This window comes from Arvicanthis niloticus, chromosome 20, assembly GCF_011762505.2.
Source record: "Arvicanthis niloticus isolate mArvNil1 chromosome 20, mArvNil1.pat.X, whole genome shotgun sequence".
NCBI classification, from domain to species: Eukaryota; Metazoa; Chordata; class Mammalia; order Rodentia; family Muridae; genus Arvicanthis; species Arvicanthis niloticus.
Window position 1 is genome coordinate 49994450 of NC_047677.1, and position 23889 is coordinate 50018338.

Here is a 23889-nt window from a genome sequence, read left to right on the forward strand (position 1 = left end):
TTTCAAGGTTTTTCAAATAGTGAATAGCTAAAAGTAATCACTGTTTAACAATTCAGTTATGATATATATATAGATTGTCTTCAAAAGCATCAGAGATCCACAGAATGTGGCATTTAAAATTCATTTCATTATTAATAGATCTTTTGACTATGAGACGTGTCTGCTCCTGAAAGCACCTTCATTCCACTTCAGCAAAGGAGCTGAGCTCCAATACTTCCAGGTGGAGTTGCTTCAACTGTGGCAAGCTAGCCACCGGGCAAGCAATGCCCCAACTTAATCTGCAGACAGAATGCTGTCCAGAAAGGACGAATGGACACAGGATAGTCGACTGCTAAGCTCTGCCAATGCAGGGTAAACTGGTCATTCGTAATTTCCGCTTCTCTTAAGGTCTGTCAGATGTTCTGGGCCAGAAAGCTAAAGACAGATGCTCCAACATTACAAGGAATACTGGGGACTGTCCAGGAAGTCGGCTGTTTCTGACACTTGTATAACTTTTGGAAGCCGTGTCTTTGTGCTTCCTGCATATTCATGTAATATTTAATTCCTTTTCAAATCTCTGATGGGGTTGAAGACTAGTTATTGTCTCACAATTGAACTTAAGTTGTTTAGCATTAAAAATGTTCTGATTTGAAAGGATGGTTTTCAGATGGTGATACAAGTTGAAATCAAACACAATTGAGGTATAGAATTCTAAACTCATTGTTAGGATTTACAATGGAATATTTTATCTAATTGCCAAATATGATGGACTGGACATTATAAGTGTATATCATACCTTATAATTTGCATAATTGTTGTAATTGTGTTCAATTTATATCTGAGAGAAAAGAGCCTTTTTAATTGGACAAAAGGGGGAAATGTAGTAGGGGTTCTTTCTTCAAAGTTGCCAAATTCATATAGACTGGGCATTATGAATGTAAACCTACCTGATAGTTTTTATAATTGTTATTATTGTTTATAGTTAATTTCTGTAAGAAAAGAGCCTTTTATTGGACAAAATAGGGGAAACTGTAGAGAGAATCAAGACGCACTTCGTGGAAGCATCCCCTGTCAGGAGCAAGCCAAAGCTCACAGGCCTAGGCTTTCATTCATATATAAGAAGTCTCAGAGTTGTTATTTATAGGGAACAAGGAAGCTGGGTGGAAAAGTTCACAGATTACACTCAGATATTTATACAATGTGATCAAAGGAACAGCAGAATGGTTATGGATCTGTGCACTCATCTTGTTCCTGTCACTAGTTCTTAAGTTATTAAGCACTGGAGGCACCGGAGGGACCAATAGGTTTTTTTTTTTTTTTTTCCATTCCGAGAACCAAGACATCATATCAACTAAAAAAAGAACAACAGTGCGTAAATTGATTAAATGAATGAGGTGAATGAATGGTTTAAGAAATGAAACTGCTTTCTCTGTGTGGAGTTGATTGCTGTGAAGTACTTTAAAGATTTGTTTGTACTTATGTGTGCTTGTGGAGACCAGAAGAGGGCAGAAGATCCTCTGGAGCTGAAGGTACAGGACGGTTGTGAACCACTAGAGTCGAGTTAGGACACAGACTCCAGTCCCTTCACGCCATCAGCAAGACCTCTTAACCACTGAGCCATTATCACCTCATGACTAATTCTAAAGTATACAGTGCTGCATGGGCCACTGCCCAGACCTGGAGAGGGATACACAGAGGCCACTGTCATTTGTTTTAATTACTTTAAAAATTTTTTAAATCCTTGTTTTTAAGTTGCATTTATTTATATGTTAGTGTGTATGTGTGTGTGGCTCACTATGCACCTGGAGGTCAGAGAACAGCTTGTCAGAGTCTCCTTTCATCGTGTGGGTTCTAGGGATCAAACTTGGGCTGTCAGGCGTGGCAGTAGGAAGCCTTTATTTGCTGAGACATCTTACTCAGGCCTTTACCACAGTCCCAGCTGCCAATCATTTTCCTTCAGGCTGTTGGTGGCTGTGATGGGGATGAAATAACACACTCCTCTTTATTAAAGTGCTTAAGATGTCTTTTGATTTTACTTTAAGATATTTTCTGTATTTGAAGATAGAAAAGGGGGTAGAAACTATGTGTATAAGAAAGTTGATTGTCCAATTGAATTACAAATGGAGAAGAGTACTAGAGACATTACATTTTTTATGTTTCCTAATCTTTCAAATACCATCTATATTACCTAAATGGCTATGAGAACTAGTCATAGGATAGAAACAGACAGAGCATAGTCCAAAAATTAATGACTATTTTATAGGCAGTCACATTGGCCTAGTGGATGGTGTAGAACAGAATAGGGTCTCAACAGTGCATAAAAGAGGACTCAGCACACTTGGAATTACTACTGAGAAGAGTTCTGAGTCAATAAAGGGTTAAACCACGAGCAACCAACAAAGACAAGACTAGGCAGCAAAATCACCAGCAAGAAGGTAGGTATAGAGATGGAGCAGAGGATTGAGGGAATGGTCAACTAATGACTGGCCCAACTTGAGACCCATCACATGGGAGAAAGTTAACTTCTGACACTATTAATGACACTCTGCTATGCTTGCAGACAGGAACCTAGCATAACTGTCTCCTGAGAAGCTTCATACAGCAGCAGATGGAAACAGATGGGAAGACCCACAAGCCAAACATCAGGTGGAGCTCGGGACTCTTATGGAAGAACGGGGATAGAAGTGAGCAAGCTGGAGGAGTCGAGGGACACCATATGAAGACCTACAGAGTCAACTAACCTGGACCCATGGGCGCTCACAGACACTGAACCACCAACCAAAGAGCATGCAGGGGCTGGACCTAGATCCCCTACACATTTAGCAGATGTGTAGCTTGGTCTTCATGTGGGTAACCTAAGAATTGGAGTGAGGGTTATTTCTGACTCTGTGGCCTGCCATTGGATCCCCTTCCCCTACCTGGACTGCCTGGTTGGGCCTCAGTGGGAGAGGATGTGCTTAGTCCTGTTGAAACAAGATGTCCTAGGGTGGAGTGGTATCCAAGGGCCATCTCCCCTTCTCTGAGAAGGGGAGAGGGATATGAGGGAAGGAACTTATAAGGGTGGGACTGAAGGAGAGGAGAGAGGGGACTGCGATTAGGGCTTTAAAGTGAATAAAAAAATCATTGAAAAAGAAACAAGTTGTTCAGCGATTGGGAAGTCCCCAGTTGTTCTAAGGCCTGGGACCTTGAATGTAGTTTCTACCTGTGATTAAATGGAGTTTGAGAACGAAGTGGCCATACTTAGAATAATCTTTTGCTTGTTCCCAACACCCCAACCATAAAATTTTCATTGCTATCTCCTAACTGTCATTTTGCCACTGTTGTGAATTGTAATGTAAACATCTGTTTTCCGATAGTCTTAGGAGACCCTTGTAAAAGGGTTGTTCAACTCTAAAGGGGTGGTGGGTCGCCACCCACAGGTTGAGAAATATCGAGTTAAAGGCTGCACTGTCCATCTCCTGGGAATTGGAGTTCTGACAGATATTTTGAGAGTAATGACAATAAAGCTTACAGGATGACAGTGTTTGTCAAACTCACACCTTAAATCCACATAAAAATAACAGAAGTCAGCAGCAGTATAGGTGTCTTAGTAGGTAAGGCTCTTGGCATGTGTCGAAGCAAGCCTCAAGATCTAAGTTCAGTTCCTGTAACCCATGTAAGGGTGGGCAAGAACTGTTTCCATAAAGTCATCTTATAACTTCGACATGTGTCCCATTGCTCTTGTTACAGTTACACACACACACACACACACACACACACACACACACACACCCAAAAAAATAACAGAAGCCAAACTCTTGTGGTGAAGATCTCTTAAAATAGCCGGGCGGTGGTGGCGCACACCTTTAATCCCAGTACTTGGGAGGCAGAGGCAGGCGGATTTCTGAGTTCGAGGCCAGCCTGGTCTACAGAGTGAGTTCCAGGACAGCCAGGGCTACACAGAGAAACCCTGTCTCGAAAAACCAAAAAAAAAAAAAAAAAAAAAAAAAAATCTCTTAAAATAAATAAACTGACATAAAGAAAGATGTGGAATGGCTGCATGAGTACACTTGGGTTTGACCCCCTTTAGACCCCAGTCGTTGTCAGTAACATTTGAAAAAATCATCTAACCATCCAGAAAGCCTGGTACCAGAGGATCACTGAAAAACACTTCTTGTTGCATGGCTTTTAGACTCTTGGCACGTCCCTTGCCCAGACAGTGGTGTAGAAACCAGGGCAAGCCACTGCAGTGTTGGGGGGTGTGGAGATTTGGATTACATACAGAAGGCCCAGGACATAGGCACTGACCTCCTGCCCCACACCTAACACAGTTCCTCCCCTTCTCCACTTCTAGCACTCCTCTCTGCAGACACAGGCTTCGTCTGAGGAGACAAGTGTGTGAGAAGGGCTGGCTCACTGACCAGACACAGGTCGTGGTGATGACCCATAGTTTCCTCTCTCAGCGTGGGCGGTGACCCTGAAAGGCAACCAAGTCAGGTTCTTCCCCATCCTAGCCCCAGCAGGAGACCCAGAGCTAGTGTTCTGAACTGGAAAAGAAAGAGGGGAAAAGAAAAAGGGGAAAAAAAGACCTCATGCATACTACTGTGCAAGTGACTCCTGCTGGTTTCCTCAGAGAGCTCAGGTGGAGTGAGGGCGAGTCCACAAAGGTGAGGGACAGAGCCCAATCTTCCACAGGTTTGCAGAGCCTCCAGGCAGAACCAGCCTCACTGCCTGCACGATACCAATCTAAAGTTTCTATTCAAAGGTTTTAATTTTGTTTAATTTTATGTTTCAGTTGGATGTGTATTTGGGTACCGTGTATAAATCTGGTGCCCGTGGAGGCTTCTGAGCTGGCATCAGATCTTCTGTAGCTGGAGTTGTAAGATAGAGTCACCATGTGGGTGCTGGGAATCAAATCCAAGTTCTTTGGAAGAGCAACAAGTGCTTGTAGACACTGAATCATCTGTCTAGTCCCTCAAATGTATCTTTTGGACGGCCAGGAACTGGAAGCTGGACCTAGTACAGAACTAAACAAGACTGACCAGCTCCTCCCACCAAAAGCCAGGGAAATGATTCCTAATGATACTTTGCTATACTCATAGATTGGTGCCTAGTTCAATAATGTCATCAGATAAGCTTCCTCCAGCAGCTGATGGGAACAGATGCAGACACCCTATACCCAAACACTATGCAGTGTTCAAGGAACCCCACAGAAGAGAAGGAAGGATTGTAGGAGCCAGAGGGTTCAAGGACACCAGGAGAACACAGCCCATAGAATCAACTAAACAAGGCTCATAGGGACTCACAGAGACTTAGGCAAAAATCATGGAGTCTGCATGGGTCTGCGCTAGGTCCTCTGCATACATGCTGTGATTGGTTTAGCTTGAGGTGTTTATGGGGCTCCTAACAGTGGAAGTGGGGGTGTCTCTGACTCTTTTGTCTGCTCTTAGGACCCTTTCTCCCTCTGTGATGGTTTGTATATGCTTGGCCCAGGGAGTGGCACTATTAGAAGATGTGGCCCTGCTGGAATAGGTATGAGCTTGTTGGAGGTGTGTCACTGTGCGCATGGGTTTTAAGACCCTGGCCCTAGCTGCCTGGAAGTCAGTATTCTGCTAGCAGCCTTCAGATAAAGTTGTAGAACTCTCAACTCTGCCTGCACCATGCCTCCCTAGAAGCTGCCATGCTCCTACCTTGATGATAATGGACTGGACCTCAAAACTTGTAAGCCAGCCCAATTAAATGTTGCCTTTATAAGAGTTGCCTTGGTCATGGTGTCTGTTCACAGCAGTAAAACCCTAACTAAGACAGCCTCCTACTTACTAGGTTGCCTTGTCCAGTCTTGATGGACAAGGATTTGTACCTGGTCTTATTGCACCCTTTTATGCTGGCCAACCAACCACCCTGGCATTGGGCTATTTGATGCGGTCAGAGCTGTCCACAGAGCTCTGAGGTGGAAGTGGAGAGAGACAAGCTTTGCCTCAAATTCTCTGTTTGGAGTTCAGTCCCTTCTCAATGTAGCAGTCACCCAAGGTACAGGCAGCAGAGCAGCCACCAGACAGAGGAATCGAGGTCCCTGGAATCTGCTCTTCCTGGCTCTTGAGGACTCATAACTCAATCTCCCAGGTGCTTGGGCAGCACCAGCTGCATCTGATGCCTAAACTGCCACCTTATATACCGGATGCAGGCTCTGTCAAGGTAGTTACACAAGACACTGAGAACCACACCTGCTGCTGGGGCTTCAGCTTGGCCTACATCTTGCTGAGACAGCACCTCATGGCCACAGAGGATCATGGCCACTTAGCATTGCCTGCTCCAGGAAGGAGTTCAACACAGCCACCATTGCCACCTAGTAGGAGTTGAGGGTCTCCTAGTGCCTGGTTTGCATAAACTAGAAGATACTTCTCCCAGTTCCTTAGATTCAGTTTGCTGTAGACCTTGGGGACCTTGGGCTGTTCATCTGGTCAGAACCTATACTGAGCTCACCCTCACTGGCTTTCTAGTCCTGGGTACTGGCAATTTCCCCAAGTGAAAGAGATATCCCTGAGACTCCCTGGCAGCAGTTTGTAGAGGTATAAGCAAGTGATTTAAGGTGTATGTAAAAATGAAGAATGTTTCAGATTTCTTCCCTCTGTATGCTGTTCTTATATTAAGATCTAAAAGGTTCAGAGTTTTAACATTAATCAATGGAGTTCTGATGAATTGTTTATATAACTATGACAGTGATTGCTATTATCATAGTCACAAGCTCCAGATTATAAATGTCCTAGGGTTGTCTTCTAAGTACAGACTTAAAAGTGCTTCTCTGTGAGCTAAAAACACCTGTCCAGTCTATATTCTCACATTGTTTGTGATAAAGGAAAGAGTGTTCATGCCTTTACCTCCAAATCATTTTGGGGTCCCCCAGTTTTTACTATGACTCAAAGGCAGGAGTCTGCTGCCTTTTCTACAATGTGAAGTTCAGTACAGATTACACAGTGCTATGTTTACATGTCTAAAATTTATCTCATTTTGTAAACTTAAAAAATTCTTTTAAGCTTCATAGAATCTACTTGAATCCACCTCTCATGGGTCAAATGGACTCCAGATAAGAACTGTCAAACAGTCTGTTTCATCTCCTGCCTATTCAGCTTATTCCAAAGTGTGGGATCATCTTGTCCTCCTTTCTGCAGTCTTGGGATCGCCCACCTCCAACTAATGGGCCTAAAGTTCAAATGTTCACCTAAGGTGGGGGAACCTCTTTCTCCCCTCTTTAACTTTGCCTTCTGTTCCCTGTGCTAGCTCCAGGTGTTTCCTCAAACTGTGCATGCCAGACAGCTTCAAAGCACCTGCCCCATCATGGTTCAATTAAAGATGCATCTGCATTCCCCAGCTACAGATAGTCCCGCAGAGCCTGGACAGTGAGGGAACAGCTTGATTTTCTTGAACCTACCCCGAATCCCAGCTTTCTTGGGTCCCCACAGATGTTGCCACACCCTAGACTACAGGGAGCAGTCTAAAGTGCACGGTGACCCCATTTCTGCCTTGTCAGTCACCCCTTACCACAGCAATAGAAACCCTCACTAAGAGGTGCACAAGGACCTTACTCTGCTCCCTGCACACACTACCCACTCCTGCAGCTCAACTCCTGTCACTCCCTTGCCCTGGAGCAGCACACACAAGGCTACTAACACCAACCTGTACAGCTCCTGGGGATCTGATGCCCTCTCTGACCTCCTAAGAGAGTGGTCACCACCTGGAAGGTCTCACCCCCATTGGGTGACATGATCCCTGGGAACCAATCAGAGTCCCTGCAGGCACTGGTTATAAAGTCCATGCAGCTCCCTCTGTGGGGAGGGGTGGGATGGCACAAGTGAAGCCGTGTCGCCCACTGGATCCTTCGCCCCTTCTCCACCCGCGTCCCGAGCCCCAATCCCCTCCCGGGAGGAGGTCGAGGTCTCACTACACAGCGTCCCCAGGCTCACACTCGATGCAGTATTCCCACACAGCGATGTCCTGGCCCTGTCTCAGGGATCCCTGGTGTATGGTAATCGGCTACATGAAAATTGCTACATGGGTGACTAAGACGTGGAGACTCTGAAATAAAAGCTGTGTGCTAGGTGGACGGAACACGTGGGCTGGGATTGTTGAGAGATGGATATGCAAAGAGAGTCAAGGACAGCCAGGGAACCTTCGGGCTCTGCCTGACCACTACATCATAGTCAAGAGGGTAAGTTTCCGCGGGTCAGAAGCTAAGTCTCCAAGGCTTCTTAGGTTCTGCAGAAACCCGAACCATGACTGGTCTCCCATTTATTTTAAGGGAGGACATGGGTGGGTGGGTCAGAGAATGAGGCTGACCTTCCAGGACCTGGCCAGGCTCTCACATCATCTACCAGAAGTCTGGCTGTGACATTGAGTCGGACAGTGGTCTCCTCCGCAGGTATGAACTGGTCCACAATGATTGTTGCGATTACATCACCCTGAACAAAGATCTGAAAACATGGACAGCGATGGACACAGAGGCACAGATCATCCAGAGAAAGTTGGTGCAGGCTGGTGAGGCAGAAAGATACAGAACCTACCTGGAGAGCCAGTGCATGGACACTTGGAGCATGGGAAGGAAGAACTGCAGCTCACAGGTCTCAGGAGCCAGGGAACTCCTCACTCTGCCCTTAGGCTGGGGCTCAGTCCAAGGAAAAAGAAGCCCCTCAGCCCCTGAATGAGAACAGGGCCCATCCCAGCTGGGGCTCAGTTGGTTGTGGGCTTTTCTGTGAAGGACTAGGCCTGGTCTTGTTCAGATGATGCTGGTATCCTTCTTTGGGGTCCCAGCATGTGATAGCCTAGAACTCACAACCCAGAAACACTGTTGAGGGTGGGTAGAAAAGGAGGCTCTTCCTGTTGGGAGCCGACTTTAAACAGAAAGCAACTAGAAAGCGGCTATCAACTTTGCAGCCATCTGGAACCATATACCCTGACATGAGACTTGTTTTTCAATAGCCTACAACAGCTGAAGCACACTCTGATAAACATCTTGTTTATCCCACATATCTTGTTTTGCTGTTTAGTGACCCCAGCTGCATGGTGCACGTGGTAAAATGTCTTCACCTGTGTTCTCCTGCTTGTGCTTATAAATACCCAGGATTTCCTTGTAATAGTGTCAATAGAGTCAATAGGAGGTGAGGTCAATATGAGTGAATGGGAGACAGTAAACGAGACTTGACCACACACCCTGTCTTGTCTCCATTCTTCGTGTCTCTTGCCCCTCCATCCCCACTCTCTCTCTTGACCAGAGCACTTAGCCCCAAACCGTGGGGCAGTGCAGTTGTCAACACTTCCTTCTGATCTGAGAGGAGTCAGATCAGAAGGCTGTAAGAAAAGCCACTGCTCACCATTAATCTCAACACTGAGAGGCAGAGGCAGGTGATTCTCTAATTTCTAGGCCAGTATGGTCATACTGAGGTCAAAGACTACCAGAGACGCATAGAAAGGTTGTGTTTCAAACAAACAAGCCAAAAACAAACAAAAAGCCCAAACAACAACAAAACAACAACAAAACCCCACAGACCTGCAGGAAATCTTGCAGAGGTCTCCACAGCTCCACCTCTGTGAAGCTTGTGAAGTGACCTAAGTAGGCCACTTTGACAGACCTAGAGGGGACTGTAGAGGTGATGGTGGCTGAGAGGGGGCTACAGTTAGGGGGGAGGAGGTGAGGGGCAGCTGCAAGATGGGGAAACTGGAAAACAAAAACAGACTGTAGCTTTCAGAAAGCTGGATGGCAAGACTCTAAATGTCTTTACTACAGAAATCACACCTTTGCAGAGCTGTATTTGATTCTCATTCAGACCTGATACCATGACTACAGGTGCGGAACTCTCACAGGATAGCCCACAAATATGAACAACTCTCTTTCATGCAACAGCTAAAAAAGAACTTGAAAGCCTGCTATAGTTGTACACAACTTTGATCCCCAGCACTCTGGACACATAGGCAGAATTGTGAGTTCAAGGCCAGCCTGGTCTATAAAGTGAGTCCAGGGTGATGTCTACACTGAGAAATACTGTCAAAAAACAAACAAACAAACAAAAATGTGTGTTGGGAGCCAACTCCTAGCAGAAAGCAGCTATCACCTTTGCAGCCATCTCAGACCATATATTTGCAGGTTGGTACTTTTCCACCCTGACAAGAGACTTATTTTTCTAGCATGATATTTTTGCAAGCAGCCTACAACAGCTAAGCACACTCTGATAAACATCTTGTTTTTCTCAGACATGTCCTGGACTTGAAGTTTAGTGTCCCCAGCTGCAAGGCACTCGTGGTAAAGTGTCTTCAGCTGCACTCCCCTGCTTGTGCTTATATACACATTTCAATACCTTTCAATACCTTTCAATAAAGGAGACTTGATCAGACAACTATTTTGTCTCCATTCTTCGTGTCTCTTCCCCCTCCATCCCCAATCTATCCCTTGCAGACAATGTTGACTGACCTGTGGGCCAGGTCAAATGTGACAGGGCCTGGGAGCTTCGATAAAGAGCTTACTGTCTTCCAACAGAGCCCACCCAATCCAGAGCCTCCTTGACACTCCAGTCAGCCCATGCAAAGACAACAGCTCATAGTGTATTCACTGCAGGAGGAGAGTGGCCAGCCTGAGGCAGATCAAAAACCCAGGAGGTGACAGGTGCTGGAGGCGCATGCCTGTAATCCCACCACTTGGGAGGCAGAGGCAAGCAGAACTCTTGAGTTTGAGACCAAGCTGGTGTACACACTGAATTCAGGAACAACCAAGATTGTTACACAAAAAAAACCATCTCAAAAATTCCAAACAAACAGACAGATAGACATCCAGAAGGTGGAGGAGGCTCAGGGCAGACAGTGGACCATCCTTTTGTCCAGTGCCTTCCTGCAGGTTCTCAAATTCACTGAGGCTCCTGGTGACTCACACAGGGCACACTTGGCTACTAGGGTTGGGACACACTAGGCAAAGAATGGGGAGGGGGGCCCTGGAGCAAGACCAAACACTGCTTTAGTGATCCACCACGAAGTCATGAAGGAAAGAAAAATTGGTGCAGGTGGCTCTGGTGAGAATGGGATCTGCAAGCACACAGAAGCACCAGCAGGGGGCGCTGAGAGATCTGAGTTTGTGAACTCACTAGGCGCTGAGCTTGATGCAGCCCTGGCAGTCCAACCAGCCACCCTGGCATGGAGATATTTGTTGCCGTCAGAGCTGTCCACAAAACTCTGAGGTTGTACAGGAAAGAGATGGCCTCCATGTTTTCCAGTGGGAGAAAAGAAGATTTGCCTCCAATTCCCAGTTTGGAGTCCCATGCCTTCTCAATGCACCAATCACACCAGTTACAGCAGCAGAGCAGCCACCTGATAGAGTGCTCCAAGTCCCTGGAATCCTGCTCTTCCTTGGACCTTGAGGACCAATCCAAGTCTCTGGTTCCCGCACAACAGCACATCAGTGCACAGGCAACACCTACCCTCCACCCTGCCAGGAGCTGACCCAGCCTGACATTCAGCCTGGAGATCAGACAGAACTCCATTCTGAGTCCCCCCTCACCGCCCTCCCAGGTGCTTGGGCAGCAGCAGCTGCATCTGATGCCTAAACTGCCACCTTATAAACCGGATGCAGGCTCTGTCAAGACAGTTGCACAAGACCCTGAGAACCATACCTGCTGCTGGGGCTCCAGCTTGGCCTACATCTTGTAGAGCCAGCACCACATGGCCACTTAGCACTGCCTGCTCCAGGAAGGAGTTCAACACAGCCACCATTGCCATCTAGAGGAGCTGAGGGTCTTCTAGTGCCTGGTTTGCATAAACCAGAAAATACTTCTCCCAGTTCCTTAGATTCAGTTTGCTGTAGACCTTGGGGACCCTGGGATGAATTTAGAACACAGATTCCTGAGCCCCCTGGCTTGGCAGTGTGAGTTAATCCTAACCTAAGCTACTACAGGTTAAACCAGAACCCAGGTCTCTGTGGGAAACTGTGGTGATTGCAGGTCAAAGCCTCCTGCTTTAAAGAAAACATCTGTCCACTGCATTCCAGACCACCTGAGGGCATCACAGTGGGGTTGGTGTGGAGGTAGGAAGGAGCAAAACAACTGTTCTTAACCTGAAGGTTTCCACTCTGATTACTGTCTGACATCCTGAGCCAGGCTCAGGTAGAGGATGCTATCTGTACACAGGGCTCAGTGAAGAGGAAGGAGTCAGGACAAAGTCCCAAGTCCCCATTAGTGGCTTTTAGGGTCTGAGGGCTGAAGGTGGGGCTTGGGTTGGGCAGTGCAGACCTGGCATTTCACTTCTTGCTGTCAGTGTCATTGTCAGATTGTTCTCAAGGCCTCACACTCCTGTTAAGAGCAGGTGCATAGGGAATGTGATGAATCTCAATGTGGTTGCAAGTTACAAAGTCCAGGACTTTATGCAACTGTATTTGGATGTCCCTAACCTGAGGACAGGCTCCCTGGTGCCTGGTGTCCTCCTCCTCCTCTTGGTGGCCTCACCAGGCCAGAACCAGACTCATACCCCATGTGCACAAGCTTGCCCATCTCCGGGTCTGTGTGCAGACACTCACCTTACAATAAAAGACAAATTCATAATGGTGATGGTGGGAGGAGGTCTGCACATGATTCTCAAAGGTCAGAGGTCAGAGGTTAGAGGACAAGGCTGATGCTAAACATTACAGATCTCCAGGCTGGCCTTGGTTCATTCCCTGAGAATCTTCCTTCCTCATGACTTCTGAACCTTCCTTGGTCTGAAGTCATAGTTCTGGAAACATCCAGGGTCCAGGACTTCCTTGGTCTCTCATATCTTTTTGTTTCCCCCAACAGGTGGGAAGAAAGGTTATGACCCTGCTACATGTCATAATGTGAGTGAACAGTTGTCCCTGAGGCACTTGGGGTGGAAGCTGGGCTGAAGGTTCTTTCTCCAGCCCCACCTGTCAGTCTCTTGAGTGTGCCTTGTTATTTCTTGTACTGCAGGCTGGAACAGTTCCTGACTTGTCTGTGGAGACTTGAGAAGGTGACGCCCAGGGGCCTAGGATTAGGGCTGAGGCAAACGGAGAGGACTGGGTCCCTGGGTCTTTCAGATTTAGATGTTTGAATGAGAGGTGGGCCTTTGAAATGTTTTCATATGGGCAGTGGTGGCGCACGCCTTTAATCCCAGCACTTGGAAGACAAAGGCAGGCAGATTTCTGAGTTCAAGGCCAGTCTGGTCTACACAGTGAGTTCCAGGACAGTCAGGGCTATGCAGAGATATTTTCATATTGCCTGTGCTGACTCTTGTTCTTTATCTTGGGACAGCCACCCCGTGGGAACAAGTCACTGTTTCGGCCCTCTCCACTCCATGCTTGGCGGCCACTGTTTCCCGGCCCAAGCTGCCGCTCCAGTCTTCGGGTCAGGGTCTAACGAGAGAGAGAGAATGGGGATAAAGGGGAAGAGACGCGAAGAATGGAGACAAGACAGAGGTTCTGGTCAAGTCTCAGGTCTCAAGTCTCGTTTATTAAAGGGAAATCTGGGGTATTTATACGCTTTTGCCACGTGCCTTGTAGGCTTGAGGATACCACGTGCCTTGCAGGTGTTGATATGACGTAAGCCTTACAGGCAGTGGATACCACGTGCACCTTATAGGCATGTATGGAGTGGATAGCATGTGGACAGCACGTGAACCGCATGCCTTGCAGCTGGGGGCACTAAACAGCAAAACAAAATATGTTGGATATCAGAGTGTACTTCAGCTGTTGTAGGCTGTTGAAAAAAAAGTCTCACGTCAGGGTATATGGCTCAAGATGGCTGCAAAGCTGATAGCCGCTTTCTGCTAAAAGCCGGCTCCCAACAAGTCACAAGATAGGTCTTCTAAAGAATGAAATCACTTTGGGCAGCAATTTTTGGGGACCTGTGCTATTTTCTGTGCCCAAGATGGGAAGAGCTGGAGATACCAGCCCAACTCAGTACACCAGGACTCTGTCCCTGCACTGCCTGTCGTCCCTTCCACAGCCAACATCCCTTCCTGATCCAACAGACACTGGGGGACATCTGCATCCTGTCAGCTCCATGCTGCCCTAAGCTGCAGCTCCTCACTTCCACACTGAACGTCAGAATCTGAATGTGAACTCCTTGACCTGAGCAGTTCACTGGCAGGTAAATTTAAGGATTAAGAACATTTGAACATTGTGAAAGAAGTAAATGGCAGCATGGAGAACCTTCTAGAATCTGTGTTTCTTGTGCTGAATGTCAGGTGGGACAGGAGTCCTCTGTAGCATCTTGTTGTGAACCACACTAGCCCCACGTTCGGGCAGCCAAAAAATGTCTCGGCCTGAGCAAAATGTTGAGGCCCGGGCTGTCCCACGTTTGGGGCGGCCACTCTATCCCGGCCCAAGCTCCGGTCTGCGGGTCGGGGTTCAGCAAAAGAGAGAGTGAGGACGGACTCGAAGAATGGAGACCAGACAGACTGATTCAATCTCGTTTATTCTTAAGTCTCTCTTCTTTGTCCAAGTCCCAAGTTCCTAGTCCCTAGTTCCTAGTCCCTAGTGCCTCCAAGTTCCAAGTTACTTCTCCCAAGTTCTCTTCCAAGTGCCTGCTACCTAATGCCTAATTCCTGTCTGATTCTCTCTCTGAAGTCTGTCTGATTCTCCGATCTCTTCTGTCTGGTTCTCTGATCTAGTGTCTGATTCTCCCCTCTGTCTTCTCTGGTTCTCTGATCTTCTCTGATTCTCTGTTCTGTTCTGTCTCTGCCTTTTATATGTCTCACTTCTAAGACATGCCTTTTGGTCACACCTTTAATCATGCCCTTAGGTCTTGTCTCTAAATCTGATCTCTACACTTCTAAGTCACACCTTTAAGTCACACACCTTTAATCTCACACACCTTTAATCTCACACACCCAAGGTATCTAAACCAAGATTATCAGAGTGTGCTCAGCTGTTGTAGGCTGATGTAAAATAAGTCTCATATCAGGGTATATGGCTCAAGATGGCTGCAAAGCTGATAGCCGCTTTCTGCTAAAAGTCGGCCCCCAACAGCATCTGCTTGTGAATGGGGCTATGCCAGGTAGAGTTCAGTCCATAGGCACTTCCTTGCTAGTCTGGTCACTCCTCAGCCCTGTCTCCTTCGTACTTGTCACTTAATAGAGTCACTGGCTGACAGACTCTGATCATAGGAGCACAGGCATGGCCTTCACCTTCTCTTATGACCAAGATTATTAGCCCCTAAGGCTAAATCAGGCCTGCCTGTATACCTGAGAAGCTGACATTACCAGTGAAGAATTTGCTGGGGAGTGACGGTGAACACCTTTAACCCCTGCATTCAGGAGACAGGCAGGAAAATCACTGAGTTCTAGGCCAGCCTGGACTACACAAAGAAACCCTGTCTCAAAATTGGGTACCCGGGAGCAGGGTATACCTGTCTCCAGCCTGACCAGGCAGATTGATGGCAGAATGTGGATCTCTGGATTTTGGATTAGAAGAACAGTTGTGTGCATGGAGCAAGGCTTAAAGAGCCATGCTAGTGGAGGATGGAAGACAGTACTGAGGACAGTTGACATGTTGGGCCCAGGGAATGAAGATTAAAGGGGGAAGAATATCAGTAAAGTGGCTTAGAGACCCATTCTTGTACTGTTTCAGAGAAGAAGGAGGCTGTTTTCTGTCCTTGAGCAAAAAACATCTGTCTGAAATTAAATCCAAGGGCTTTGGATTAAGGGCGTTGGCAGAGGAGACTTCAAGAGAGTCTGGCATTGCCTGTGTTGCTTGGTTATTAATGGCCACTCTCATGCAGCTGTATCATGGAAAGGAGCGGACAATGTAAGGAGAAATGCAAAGTGTGAGGGGAAAAGGAAGGACATGGAGTGTAATGGAGCTAAGTCCAGTGCTAAAGAAGTAAACTTTACAGAAGTTTACTGTGTGGTGCTATGTGGAAGAAAGGGACAAGCCCCACAAAGCTAAGCTTCCTATCTATGAATGAGAATTAAAGAAAAGCTTAATCGGTGAAGAAAAAAAACCCACAGAGGTGATCAGGCTGTAAGCAAACGAGGAGGCCAAGTTCCAGCCACAGCAAGCGACAGAGCTTGGCAGCTTTCTTCTGCCTTATGGACTCTCCCTCCTGTTATCTGTCCACATTGTCCCTCCATGGAGGCCCAGAGAGCCCATTGAGCAAAGCTGGGAGAGAGAATCCTGGATTTTGCTGGAGAACCCAAGATTGGGGGATGCCAGTCTTCCTGTATTCCAAAGGAAAGCTGCTAACAGGTATGAACCTGCCTGAGAGAGAGAACTGTGTGGCAACAACACAGCTGACAGGAGTTGAAGATCTAAATAGAGCTTTGGCATCAGACATGGAGATGCAGTTTGCCCAGCTGGATTTTAGGCTGTGGTCCAGTATTTTCTCACTTTGTTACTTTTCCTTCCTTTTGAAACAGAAATGTACATCCTGTGCCATTGTATATTGGAAGTATGTGACCTGCTTTTTGATTTTCTTTATAGAGGTTTTGCAGCTAAGAGATTGTCTTGAGTCTCAGAAGAGACTGTGAACTTTGAATTTTTAAAGTGTCGAGACTGACAGACTGTAAGAACTTTCAAAGTTGGACTGAGTTCCTTTTACATTATAATTTGGCTACAAGCCTGTGGGGCCAGGTAGAAGAATATGGTAGTTTGAATGAAAATGGCCCCCACAGGCCCATAGACATGAATGCTTGGTCATTAGGGAGTGGCACTATCTAATGGATTAGGAGGTGTGTGTGTCACTGGGGTTGGGCTTCCAAGTTTCCAAAGCCCAAGCCAGGCTCACAGGCTGCCTTCCTGCTGCCTGAGGAAGCAGATGTAGAGCCCCCAGCACTGCTCCTACACCATGCCTAACTCTCTGCCAGCATGCCTCCCTCCACTCGGACAATGAACTAAACCTCTGAAAGTATATTCAACCCCCGGTTAAAAGATTTCGGTTGTTGTTTCTGTTGTTGTTGTTGTTGTTGTTGTTGTTGTTGTTGTTGTTGCCATGATTCTGAGGTCTCTTCACAGCAAGCAAACGACAATTAAGACACAAGTCGAACTTAAAAACACATTATTGTAAAGGCCCTTTAGTGAAAAACTGAGAAACTTGTATCTTTCTTTGTTGTATCAAATTATAAGTTATGTTTTTTTAACTAAAGAGTTACAAAAAGAAAATCACTAAAAGTCAGTCTGACTCACAGGATGTTGAAGTAACATTGTATTTAGAGTGAGTATTCACAGATTTGCAGCTCTGCCCGTGCTAGGTATGGATTAATTCCATCCTCTTAGGTGTTCAGGATCATCCTGTAATATTCTATCATTTTCTCTCCCCCCCCCCTCCCTTTTGATGGCTGGCTCTGGGGAACTAAGCTGCTCTGTCAAAAACAATCTCAGAGAGACCTAGGGAAATAAGGACAGAGGACTCCTGGAGACAGCCAGCCGGAACCTGAGGCCTTTCCCAGCTGCCACATGAGGAAGGCATATCTTATGTGACCTCAGCTCTAGAGAAGCCTTGAGAAAACACAGCGAAAAGAAAACAGGACCTGAGTTTGGTCCTGAAGCCAGGGTCAGCCAGGGACTCTTGATGTCACATCATACTGTGGAATATCAGTGGTTGGTTTCTCCAGATGCTGAGCTTGGATGCTTTGCTACAGTGCAGCAGATAACTGAGAAGTGAGGTTCTCCAGCAATCTTTCTGGAGAAATCACAGAACTCTGAGCTGAAGCTACAGTGTTCAAAAATGAGGAATTGACTCAGCAGATCTCAGGCTTCAGCTCTGCACCCAATCCCACCAAACCCAGAGGAGGCAGATCTCCCAGGAGCTCTAACCCCAGCAGTATCTCAGGTAAGGAGACAACAACACCCACCCCAAACAGGGAGTAACTGGGACCCATTGGGAGCCAGGAATTCACTCCTGGCCTGGAGCACTGGTTCCTTCCTGTCTGTGCCTGAGCACTGAGCAAATCTTGGGCCTCAGTTCTAACTCCAGCAGCAACACCCACCCCACACACTTCTGACACAACCAAGGTAATAGGAAAGACAGGCTCCAGTCAGAGATATTCCATGACAAAACCAAATTTACACAATATCTTCTCACAAACCCAGCACTACAAAGGATAATAGTGGGAAAGCTCCAAGACAAGGAGGGAAATTATACCCTAGAAAGAGCAAGAAAGTAATCCTCTTCCAACAAACCCAAAAGAAGATAGCCTCACAAACAGTGCCACTGCTAATAACAAAAATAACAGGAAGCAACAATCTCCTCTCCTTAACATCTCTTAACATCAATGGACTCATTTCCCCAATAAAAAGACATAGACTAATAGACTGGATACATAAACACGACCCAGCATTTTGCTGCATCCACCTCAGTGCAAAGAGTCTACCACTACTTACTTTGAATGAATTTTGATTCTAAGCTATCCAGGTTACCATCCTGCTACAGAAATAGCTGTTACTGATGCTATGATGTACTTACAAAGAGAGGACTATCATGATTGCCCTCCAAAAAGCCCAACAAGCAGCTGAAAGAGTCAGGTGCAGATATTTGCACCCAACCAATGGACAGAACCTGGTGAGCCCTGTGGCTGAATTAGGGGAAAGCTGGAAGAAGCTGAGGAGGGCGATCCTACAGGAAGACCAGCAGTCTGAACTAACCTGGAGGTCTGGGATCTCTCAGACACTGAGCCACCAACCAGGCAGCATACAGCAGCTGATATGAGGCCCCCAACACATACACAGCAGAGGACTGCCTGGTCTGGCCTCAGTAAGAGAAGATTCACCTAATTCTGGAGAGACTTGAGGCCCCAGGGAATGGAGAGGTCTGGTGGAGATGGGGGTGGGGAGGAGGTGTGGGATGTGGAACAGTCGGACAGTAGACTCGGAGAGAGATAAAATCTGGACTGTTTAAAAAAAAAAGAACGATTAAAGAATAAAAAAATTAATTTAAAAAATGAGGAATTATTGTATCCGGCCATCCTATCTGCACTAAGCTATTATAAGACAGTCTTCTTAGCATTTTATTTCAATTTTAAGTGTTCGAAGCAAAGTCTTAGTCCAGGGTAGGTCAGGAGTGGGGAAGCCCAGGTCAGGGGATTCCCCATCTCCCCAGTTTCACTTCTGCTCCTAACCTGTCCTTCTGCCCTGACACTGATGACGAGCGGGTAGTTCTCACCCCCATTGGGTGGCGCGCTCCTGGGTACCCACACAGGGTCCCAACGGGCACCGGCACGGGTTTTAATGTCTACACAGCCCTGGGGACTCAGACGCCCCGCATCCCAAATGGGGGCGATAGCGCCGCGCACACTGCTCCTGCTGCTGGCGGCCGCCCTGGCCCCGACCCAGACCCGCGCGGGTGAGTGCGGGGTCGGGAGGGAAATGGGCTTTGCGGGGAGGGGCGGAGGCGGCACCGGGGAAGCCGCGTCCCCGCAGTCGCCCATCGGACCCTCCGCCCCTTCTTCACCCTCGTCCCGAGCCCTGCGCCCTGCTCCCCTCCCGGCCCGCGCTCCCGACCGGGATCCCGGGAGAAGGTCGGGGTCTCACCGCTGCGCCATCCCCAGGCTCACACTCGCTGCGGTATTTCCACACCGCTGTGTCCAGGCCCGACCCTGGGAAGCCCCGGTTCCTTGTGGTCCGGTTCCTTATGGTCCGCTATGGACAACACTCAGTTCTGCGCGTTTCGAGCAGCAACTCGGAGAATCCGAGAGAAGAGCCACGCGCGCCGGCTGATCTTTTTTAGTCTTTCTTTTCTCTAACTCTGAAGCAAATATGAAATTATCACTGTCCCAAAGGAAATACTGGAGAGTAGGACATCCTTGTCTGATTCTGACTTTTGACAGAACTCTGGCTCTTTCCTTTTACACAGTTTTCCTTTCTCTCCTTCTCTCGTACTTGGGAGGAGCAGAGTTCTCCTCTCCTCACCCTTTATCAGGAAAGGCTCTCCCTTCTCCCAGGACAGCTCACTGTGGGTCTCAGGAGGGAAGAGCCTGAAATAACCAACTCAGTTAAAATTTCATCTGCAGTCCTTGTGAGCCATGGCCTTGCTCAGCGCCCATGCTCAGCCCACACACAAGGGAATTGGCGTCTGACTCCACTGAGGCTGAGTCTCTGGCCAACCTGGTCAGGGAAGAAGTCACTTTTTCTACTGCCTGAACTTTTCAACTTTTCTCCTCAGACATCCCAGAGACAAGAGTGACCCGTCACCCCAGATCTGAAGGTCATGTCACCGTGAGGAGCTGGGCCCTGGACTTCTTACCCCCTGACATCACCCTGACCTGGCAGTGGAATGGGGAGGACCTGGGTCAGGTCATGGAGCTTGTGGAGACCAGGCCTGCAGGGGATGGAACCTTCCAGAAGTGGGCATCTGTGGTGGTGCCTCTTGGGAAGGAGCAGAATTACACATGCCATGTATACCATGAGGGGCTGCCTGAGCCCCTCACCCTGAGATGGGGTAAGGAGGGTGTAGGTGCAGAGCTGGGTCAGGGAAAGCTGGATCCTTCTGCAGACCCTGAGCTGGTCAGGGCTGAGAGCTGGGGTCATGACCCTCACCTTCATTTCCTGTCCCTGTCCTTCCCAGAGCCTCCTCCATCCAGTGACTACAACTAGGATCATTGCTGGTGTCATTGTTGTGGTTGGAATTTTATTCATCATTGGAGCTGTGGTGGCTTTTGTGATGAAGAGGAGGAGAAACAGAGGTAGGAAAGGGCAGGGTCTGAGTTTCCTCTCAGCCTCCTTTAGAAGTGAGCTCTGCTTATCAAGGAAAACACATCCACAGACTGCACTGCTAACCTGAGTCTCTAACCTGAGTCTGTGTCAGTTCTGGAAACTTCCTAGGGTTAGACTCTTCCTTCATTTCTCACACTTTTCTTCTCACAGGTAGAAGAGGAGACTTTGCTCCAGTTTGAAGAAAGTGTGGGGGACAAGATTGTCCCTGAGGCTCTTGGGGTGAAGCTGGAGCTCAGTCAGTCCATCATAGCCCCTCCAGCCCCACCTGTGTCCCTGCACTGGCTGTCATCCCTTCCACAGCCAACTAGGGGACATCTGCATCTGTGCCCTTCCAGCCTAAAATCTTTAGTTGCCTTTTGTTTTCCCTGTATATTCCCTTTGCTCAAGCCTGTAATGTGTTCAGAGACTCATAGTGTTTTACCGTGTCCTTTACTCAGTCTTTAAGGGCGTCTGGTTTCCATCACTGTTAACATTTTCTACTAAAACTCTAGCCAGGAGACAGTTCCTTTCTTTGCACCTATTTTCTGTCCTTGTGAGACTCTGATCAGCATTTTTTCCTTGGTGGTCAGTGTTGGGATTTGACCAGCTTTTTGCTGACCCTGCCAGGTATGCCATCTAACACAGAGAAGTATAAAATTTTAGGGACTGATGAATTGCTAAGTTAGGTAAGAAGAAACTAATTGATAAACCAGAGTGCTGGTTAAATTGTAATTTGCTTGATGAGGTAACTGCCAGCAACAGGGTAGAACTATCCAGAAGGCTAGAAAACCTCTGTAGATTTTAAGTGTTGAACAAACTAGGAATGTCATACATCCCTGGATATCTGGGAAGACTGAGGGCTATGCTGTCCCTGAGGACTTCAGTTCAGGATCTCTGTCCACTGGCCTCCCACACTGGAATGGTGCTCTTTCTCTAGAACACACTTCAGGTTGCATGGAGGTGCTAATTACTTCACCTTAGAACTCATTCAGGAAGTTGCTCCTCATAACACATAGTCCACAGCAAGTGTTTGGTGAAGGACTAGGCAGTTTGGCTTCTATCTTTTAAGCCTCTAATCTTAAGGATTGTAAAACTGGCCGGGCGGTGGTGGTGCACGCCTTTAATCTCAGCACTTGGGAGGCAGAGGCAGGTGGATTTCTGAGTTCGAGGCCAGCCTGGTCTACAGAGTGAGTTCCAGGACAGCCAGGGCTACACAGAGAAACCCTGTCTCGAAAAACCAAAAAAAAAAAAAAAAAAGAAAGAAAGAAAGGATTGTAAAACTGACCAACTGATGTTACACACGGTAGTTATTTTCTCTCTCATGTATGAACATGTGGAGGGGGCTCCCTAATGAGGTCCATCTATTCTGTTCATCTATTCTAGCCTACAAATAATTTTGCTCAGTCAAGTTGCTCTGCACTCGAGTGATGGCTCTTAAAGTTTTTCTCATTACATTAACAGATTGAAAGTGCTGCTTGCTGTGAGACTCCCCTGCAGAATTCTTCCTCAGAATATACTAGGGCAGTGTATTGTCCAGTGTAAGAAACTAGAGCAGACCATTAGGAACCAAGAGGACAAAGCTGGGCCGGGTACAGAAATGCACCCAGTCTGGAAGGTGTAAAGAACATATTAGCAAGCCGCCTCTGGAGGACACTGCCAGGAGAGGGCCATTGCCATTCAGGAATTGTTTCTGCTGCCTGCCCTGTTCCTCTACCTTTGAATTGCCAACACCCTTATCATCGGATAACTCATAAATAGCTTTCATCCTTGCACACACTGGTCTGGCTCTGTCCATGTCACACCATCCAAAGGCCTAGTGGAAGCATGCTGCTTTTTTAAAGTTTCTAGTGGTCTATTTAGTGTTTTAAATTATATTTCTACTTTAGAAACACATCTGAATATTTTCTCAGGTAGCTTTCCTGAAGTTACCATGGAAAGGCATCCTCTATGTTACCTGATTGTCAGGCCTCAGAGGTAGCTAGCCTCCTTAGGCTTGTCTCTGCCTTAGTCTATGTATTTTCCTCTGTGTGTTAATACTCTTAGAGATCACCATTGCGTGACTTTTTGATTTATGATAATAAGCGTTGATGAAGCTCTCAGCCTACCCAGTCACTCCACAGCTGTTTGCAGCTTTTGATGAAATTACTAGATAAGTGTTGGCCATCATTAGCCATTATGTTCCATGGCTGTGGGATCTTTTGTCTTCTCCTTTCCTCAATGTTTTTGCCTCATTCATTTGGCCGTTTTCTGTTGATTATGTCACAGATTCACCCTCTGTATCTGATAGCATTATAAATCGTCTCAGTGAGTGATCGCCCCTTTAATTTGACCCCTTTTCTAGCGCTTCTTAAAATGTCCCAGTTAGATGCCAAGTCCAGTTGGTAGGGCTGCTATGATGGAGTATCATAGACCGAGGGGTGTAATCTATAGGAATTGTTATTGTTTCACATAGTTCTAGACGCTGGGAAGGATAGAGTCAGCGAGAATCTGTTTTGTAGATGACTGGTAGATGACTCAGTCTCTTCTTGAGGTCTTCTGTCTTAATACGTTAATAACACTCCCCTACTCAGCCCTTCCTCCTCCTCCTTTTTTCTTTTATGATATGCTGAGATGCATCCTCAGCTCTCTCTCTAAAGATGCCAAGTCATTAGATTCAGACTCACCATGGAGACCTCACATTAATGTATTTGCCTCTTGAAAGACTGCCCCAAATGCAGTGATATTTCAGATACTGGGGCTTAGAACTTTACCAGGAATTTTGAGGAAACACAACTGTTGATAGGAGGCACACTGGCTATTTCTTAACGTGGGACATAGCTCCCGACCTGAGCTCTCTTCCCTCTTGTCATTTCTTAGAACCCTCTTATGTGTCCTGGGTCCCAGGTTCTCCTTCGTGACTAATTTCCCATTTGACCATATGTCCTTCAGCAGCTTCTCCCGGCTGGGTAGGGAGTAACAGCTGAGCCACAGAAATGGATCTGTTTGATTCTTTCTCTGCTCCTGTTCTTTGATTAGCTACAGTTTCAGGTAGGCACTTTTCTGTGCCTCGGTTCACATTGCTACCGGCTGTTGAAACCCTGTGTTGCCTGATGTCAAATCTTGGTCTGTGACCTGTAATTGTTCTCTTGAAGTCTTAGGGTCTTCTTTCTCTCACATGTCATAGTGTGTTTTCTATCCACGATGACATATACCAGCTGAGCTCTTTCAACATGGTAAATTGCAAGAAGTTTTTATTTAATGCTATTGTGTTAGCATTAATCCCTAACCCTAGGGCAGCTTCT

The 23889-nt window shown here is 47.0% G+C and overlaps 1 pseudogene; it reads left to right on the top strand.

Annotated features, from left to right (window-relative positions):
* Window positions 1–20509, top strand: part of LOC143435244 (H-2 class I histocompatibility antigen, Q10 alpha chain-like) — a 105303-nt pseudogene extending 84794 nt beyond the window's left edge.
* Window positions 20510–23889: the final 3380 nt, after the last annotated feature.